The sequence below is a fragment of the Arachis duranensis genome, chromosome 10 (genome assembly GCF_000817695.3).
Source record: "Arachis duranensis cultivar V14167 chromosome 10, aradu.V14167.gnm2.J7QH, whole genome shotgun sequence".
NCBI classification, from domain to species: Eukaryota; Viridiplantae; Streptophyta; class Magnoliopsida; order Fabales; family Fabaceae; genus Arachis; species Arachis duranensis.
This window is the reverse complement of record NC_029781.3, coordinates 31,353,380-31,360,815: the sequence shown is the minus strand read 5'-3', so window position 1 is coordinate 31,360,815 and position 7,436 is coordinate 31,353,380.

The following is a 7,436-nucleotide window of genomic DNA, read 5'->3' as shown; positions in this document are numbered from 1 at the left end:
ACCTTAGCATGTCCTCATGCTAAAATAAGAAGGAACTAAGGGTTATGACCTTTATTAAATGCAACTAAACTATATGAATCCTATCTAAATGCAACTACCTAAAGTAAATGCAAATGCTTAATTCAAACACATCAAATTGCCAAGAGAGCATGTATAAGCACAAGGGCTAGGCAATAGGAATTAATTCCAAACCACAATTGTATTGAATTGTCAAAAAGAATTTAAACTTGCAAGAGTATAGATAATATGGGTGAACACATGTGATTGAACTTTTGAACCCTCACCGGATATGTATCCGCTCTATTCACTCAAGTGTTTAAGGGTCAATTCACTCAATTCTCTTCTAATCAAGCTTTCCAAAATTTGATTTTCTTCTAACAATCAACATTTATTCAATGCATACATACATTCATCATGAGGTCTTTCATTTAGGTTGTAATGGGGTTAGGGTCAAGGTAGGATCATTTATGGTTAAGTGGACTAGGAATTGAATCTTTGATTAGCATAGACTTCCCCACCTAACTATATAATGACCTATACAAATTCAAACTATTCTAACTACCCATTCTTCACTTTTTCTTACATATTCATGCATCCTTATTTGATTCATGACACCTATGCATTGATTCCTTTTTATTGACTTCACTTTGGGGCAATTTGTCCCCTTTTTATTATTTTCTTTCTTTTCCTTCTTTTTCTTTCTTTTCTTTTCTTTTGTTTTTCTCATTTTCACTTTTATTTCTCTTCTCTTTTTTTTTTTTCTTTTCATTTCCTTTTCTTTTGTCAACCTATATACAAGAGCATCAATGCATAAGGTCTATTCATTTGATCAATACATGAGTATGTACCCAATTCCTAAACATGAAAGTGTACTACCCTCTTTTATCCCATCCAATGTTCCCAAGCCTCACCAACTTTGAATAATAAACACTCTCACTAGCCTAGGCTAATCAAAGATCCAAACAAGGACTTTTATTGGTTTTCCGCCTTGGCTTGTAATGTGCTAAATTGAGAATAAGTTGGTTAAGCATAGGCTCAAAATTGGCTAACAATGGAGAATAAAAGGTTGGCTATTTGGGTAAGTGTGCTAATGAAATAATGGCCTCAATCATACAAATGCGTAAATACAAGAAATAAATGGACATATAGAATCAAGCAAATCAAGGATTACAATCCTAGAAAAAGAACAAATTCACACAAGAATGGAAAATAGGTGGTTATAAAATGTAACCACATCAATAGGCTCAAGTCTCACAAGCTTGTGTTCTTAGTTCAATACATGCTTCACAAAGTATGTAATTCAAGCAAGTTTCACCAAAAATTTTCTTTCAATCAATTGGGTTCAATGCCCTATATTTAAACTTCTTGGAAAATTTCAATGTTTGACTAGGCATTGTTGTGATTGAAAAATTCAAAAATTTTCTTAGTTCACCCTTTCCTTTTTTTCATTTTAAACCAATTTCTTATGCAAAAAGGGTGACTAAATATTTGCAATCCAAAATATGATTTCTAATCACAACCACAAACTAAAAACAAAGATAAACAAAATGTATAAAGAAAAATAAAAATCCAACTAAAAGTCTAAAAGTACGGAATCTATCATCCAAAATATCTAAAAATATCCATAAGCATCAAAATATCTAAAATCCAAAATAAGCAATAAAAGTATCTAAAGCAAACTAGAAATGCATCAAAATATATACAAAATGTGCAAAATAAGATAACTAGGCTGAAAAGTTCACCGGTTCCCAAATAATGCTACCGGTGCCCTCCCCACACTTAAAACCAAGCATCGTCCGCGATGCTAAACTGGAGGATCAGTGGGAGGTACAACGATAGGCTCTGGCTGAGGCTGTGGGACCAGCTCCTCATGAGTCAGTGGTGGCTCGGTAGTGTCAGGGGCATCCTGCTAAACTGGTACCTCCGCAGCCTCCTCCTGATGATCCTGGTCATCGGAGGCTGGAGAATCGGGAAGCGGAGGTAGCTCACAGGTGCTGCTGGTGGATCAGTGGATCATGAAGGAGCTGCGGCTGTAGAGGATGATGGGGCAGCTGTAGGGGCTGAAGGTGAAGGTGTCCCCACGACAGCTCTAGCCCGAGAGCGGCGTCTGGCAGGTGGCCTCTCGTGCACCCAACCACCCCAGGGGATAGTAACCTCCCTGTCATCAGCATCAGGGGGTGGTGGTCGCACATCATCGTCTAGCCATGGGACCTCAGCTAGGGCCGCCATACTCGTGACCAATGTAGGAAATGGGAGTAGGCCACGAATATGCGCCCGCCACATGCACTGTCTGATAAGCCTAAGGAAAGAGACCTCCTTCCCCTCCATAACACACCCAATAAGTAGAAGCATCTCCATAGGAATCTCAGAGAAGTGGGTGGTGGGAAGGACATAGCAAGCAAAGATCATCTGCCAAGTCTTGGCCTCCCTAGTCAGATGAGTAAACAACATCCCCTTAGGCTTGGTGTTGTTGGCATCCATAACCCATGTGGCCTCTGGTAACCCAATAACAGTCCTGAGTGCCTCATAATCAAAAGTCATGCTGTGTATGGCCAACTCAGCCTGCTGGTGGGCACACAGCTCATCAGGGACATGCCGGCACTGTAACGCCTCCTCAATAGCAGTCTCAGTAATCATAATCTCCCTACCCCGCACTTGAACCGAATCCAATGTCGGACGGAAGAAGTTGCAGTAAAATTCCTTCACCCAAGATACATTGATATCCCCCAAATCCCGGTCAACAAAGTGCATACCCAACTCAAGGATCTGACCGGTAATAGACCGTCTCACATCAGTCGGGAGGAGCAGCTTCTTCTCAATATTCAGCTTTGTAGTTCGATATTTAGAAAATCGGAGCTCACAGTAGAGATTAGGGAATTTGTCAGGATTGGTGGAAGGTAACTGCTGATTTTCCTTGTCCACATCATTTAGCGGATTCTTGGCATAATTCTTATAGATGGAAGGAATAAAGGGGGTAGAGTGTTTTCTCTTCTTGGAGGTAGTGGCTATGGCTTTGCCTTTGTCCGACATCCTGAAAAATATGATAGGATATATAAGACATTTAGCATGTAGCAAAAGAGGCATGTTCAGGATACAATTAACAAAAACAATCATGATGTTGCAAAGAATATGCAAAAGTGAACTAATAAACCAAGAAAGCAAGTTTCAGTAAAATCAACAACTCATATTCAAAATGCAAGAATATCATCATAATTTTGAAAGAATTGTTAAAGGGGGTTAAACGTGAGCAGAAGTTAGATGGTTAAAGAAATTAGTGAGTTAAAAAAAATGGATTAGTGATATGATGATATTTATGCATAATGAAAAGAAAAGTTGTGGCTCATGTTCACAATGATTGTGCAAATCCGGGAAGTCAAAAGGAAAACGGAAAGTTGCCCAAAGTTAAAATGAAGACCAAAAGAAACTAATTTCCTTGAAAATCGGGCAGCATTCCGGCTTAAAATTGGACAGTCCCGGATAGCAAAGCAGCACAATAAGCATAGAAAACAACATCAAATAGGCAAAGTGATAGTGGTATAGCTTTTAGGTAACATGAAATGCACAAAAACAGTCCCAAAATCAGCATACAACATCCAAATAAGCAGACAGCAAATGAAGCACGAACGGAGCACTTATCAGGCCTAGAATCCTCTATCCAGTCCTAGCTACCTAACCGCAGTTATTTCTATCTATCCTAGCATACAAAATCTGAATACAAACTAACTACCATGCAATACAGTAATTAATCAAAATGAACAGTAAAAAGGAAAAACAGAAAAATACAGAAATGGAGCAGGAACCTGGGAGCAGAGGAGAACTAAGAATAGAAAGCGGAAACGGGACTGGAGTGAGGGCAGCAGAGACAGAGGCTTGCACCACCATGGACGGCGGTGATGGAGACGGCCGGTGCGATGGTTCTTCTAGAAGAATGAGGAACTGAGCAAGGGCGGGACGGTGATGATGGAGGAGGGGAATGAGAGAGGAATGAGTGGGCAGGGCAGAGAGAGAGTGGGCTGCCGGCAGTGGCGACGGAGTGGTGGCGGAGAGTGCTGCCGGCACTGGGACGGTGGTGAACGGGGAGACAGAAAGGGAGAGAGAGAGAGGTGAGTGGAGGAAAAGGAGAACGAGTGGGGTTGAGAGTGTTTAGTGGTTGGCCGGAGGTGGTGGCCGGCGCTACTGCTGAGACGGACGTTGGAGGAGAGAAGAGGAAGAAGATGAAGGTTGGGGGTGGTGAGGTGCGCGACTGCGCAGTATGCGTCGCGCATTAGGGTTATCCTCATTTTTGAATCGGCGCGCACGCGTACCTTGCGCGTCCGCGCCCATTGAGGAAACTTGGGGTCTACGCGTCCGCGTACAACGCGCTTGAGCGTGGATGAGCAACTGAGGAAGGGACGCGTGCGCGTACAGTGCGCACACGCGTGCATAGAGTTGGGCTAGGGGCTTAGTGTTGGCCCAACACAGGCCTAACTCTCTGGAGAATGGCCTGGAAGTCGCGCTATCAAATCGGCGCGCACGCGGCATGTACGCGTCCGCGCGCATTGGGAGAATGGTGGTCCACGCGTGGGCGTACAGTGCGCTATAGCGTGGGTTGGCAATTTAGGTAACGAGCGCGTGCGCGTACCGTGCGCGCACGCGTACGTTAGATTGGGCCTGAAGTTTAGAGTGGGCATGAGGCACGCCCAACTCTCGGGTTAGAAGCCTGGATTGGCGGCAGCACGCCAGGACGCGCGCGCGGCAGGTGCGCGTTCGCGTACATTGTCGATTTGTGATGAGGCGCGCTGGCGCACTGCGTGCGCTCGCGCAGATCGAGTTGGACCTGGGGCCTAAAGCTAGCCCAGAATTGGCTCAACTCTCTGGGGTTTGGCTTAATCGATTGCAGCAGCAAATCGGCGCGGACGCGGCATGTGCGCGTCCGCGTGAGTATTCATTTCCTTAAAACGTCGCGCACGCACGTTGTGCGCGTCCACGTGGATTGTGTTGGGCTCAAGGCATAATGTATGCCCAAGGGAGGCCCAACTCTCGGGAGTGTGGCTCGTGGTGCATCCATATAGGGACGCGTGCGCGTACAGAGTGCGCTCGCGTCCACCCCTTTTTTTTTTAGAAAATAAATTGCTGGGTGCTCCCCTTTAGTGTTCACAGCTCTTATTCACTCAACTATCATACAATTCACAGAAATGCAATTTTTGATATTATTCATCTACTACTAAACACAACATGCATATGACTAAGCTAACAATTGAATTGTACAAACAAATTGTATGAAACATCTACCTACAATGGTAACTCAAATCACTTATTAAGTAAATGTAAAAGATTGGAAAGAGTTTACCATGGTGGGGTGTCTCCCACCTAGCACTTTTAGTTTAAGTCCTTAAGTTGGACATTTGAGAGGCTTGTTGTCATGGTGGCTTATGTTTGTACTCATCCTTGAATCTCCAAGGATCCATGCTCCTCAATTGGTTGACAGAATTTCCAACCATTTTTATTAAGCTTGGGCAGATTTCTACCCAAAATACGAGTCCCCATATTTGGTCTTCACATAGCGAACCGGGATCCCATATCTTATTTTCGCATCCATCCGTTAGTTGAGTTCCAGGATTTTGTCGGATGGGTGGTTGACATAAATGTGGTGGATACACAGAATTCTCTTTACTCCACTAATGCTTCCTTCTAGATCCATACAAGGTAATCCTTGTCCCAACATCATCCCTATACTTTGAGGCCTTGACCTTAATGAGCTTAACACTTACTTTCCAACCACTACACAACTCATTCTTACTTTTAATTCCACAAAGAGTTCTAAATTGACCATCATTTTCAATTAAACCATATTCAAGTGAGAAATTAAAGCTTAGGGATAGAGATTTTACCCACTTGAATGTTGTGTTGGATGGTAACTTGGGAAAGAAGGCTTCCCCACACTTAGACAATGCAAGGTCCACTTCCTTGTGCTCCTCTTTGATTGTTTCCACCTCTTCACAAGCTTCAATTTCAACCTTTTCCCCTTTGTTACATGGCGTGGTGTTGACATATTGTTTAATGGGAGGTGATTCAACTTTGGATAGGAATTCATCGATGAATGAATTCATCTCTTGATCAACCTCTTCATATTCTTCAATTTCAATATACACCATGCCAATTTCGTTATCCTTGGGAGGTTGTGCACACTCTTTTATAGTTTCAACTTCATGTCCAATGGGAGAGGATTCGAGAGAGGATTCGATTGTAGAGAGGAATTCATCCATGATTGAATCCATCTCTTGATAGGCCTCTTCCAAGTCTTCAACCATGATATGCTTTGGAGGTTGCGCACCCTCCTCAACATCAATGTCAAGCTTCTTGGGAAAGTGCTCCATGATGCTACATTCCCATGGACTTTCAACATCCCCTAGATCTTCAACCACTTCTTCCTTTTCTTCAATGATCATAGGCTCCTCCAATTGTTCCAACACAAAATAGCATCCCTCATCCCCCACCGGAGTTTTCAATCTCTCCTTCATGCTTTGCTCTTCAATTGATTCGCCATATGTGGCTAGGGAAGCACCTCGAGTGTTCAAACATTTGTAGGCTAAAGTATGCACTACCTTGTTCAAGTTAGTCACAAACTCTAAGGTGTTCCTTCGCATATCCGCTTGTCCTTGAAGTAGCAAGGTGAGAGAATCATCTATTGGGGCTTGGGGTGAGTAGGAAGGTTCATTATTTTGGAGAGCGGGTTCATAGTAGGAAGGTGGTTCTTCTTGGTAAGGGTATGGAGATGGTGAGTGTTGAGGTGGTTCATGGTAGTAATCTTGATAGGGTTGTGGTGGTTCTAAAGGTTCTTGCTCATAATGGTCATAAAGATATGGTGTGGATGATTGGTCATATGATGGATATGGATTATAGGAAGGTGCGTGATGTGGAAAGGCTTGTGAGTATGGTTGAGGTTCATGTTGAGGATGAGATTCATAGGCATATGATGGTGGTTGTTGAGTGTCACAAAAAGAGTCATCATAGCCATTAAATTGACATGCATTAGGGTGGAATTTATACCTATACGTGTCCGGAGGTTGTTGCCAATAGGAGTGATCAATTCCTTGAGGCTCCTCCCATCTTTGATAGTTCCATCCATGGTACATGTTGCCATTAAAGTCCACATTTCCTACAACACAATTAGAACCAAACTCATAGCCAAAGTGAGAACTCATTATGGAAAGATAAAATAAAACTAACAAAATCTAGTAAACAAGCAAAAGACAAGCTATTTACAATATTCACATATGTACAATACCCAATAACATAACACCATTGCAACTCCCCGGTAACGGCGCCATTTTGACGATTGGATTTTTGACGGTTTAGAATTTCACTAATGAAATCTCGTTGTAAAGTATAGTTTCTAAACCAAACAATAATCCTTTCATACAAAAAGTTGTTTGTCACTAGTACAAACCCCTAAA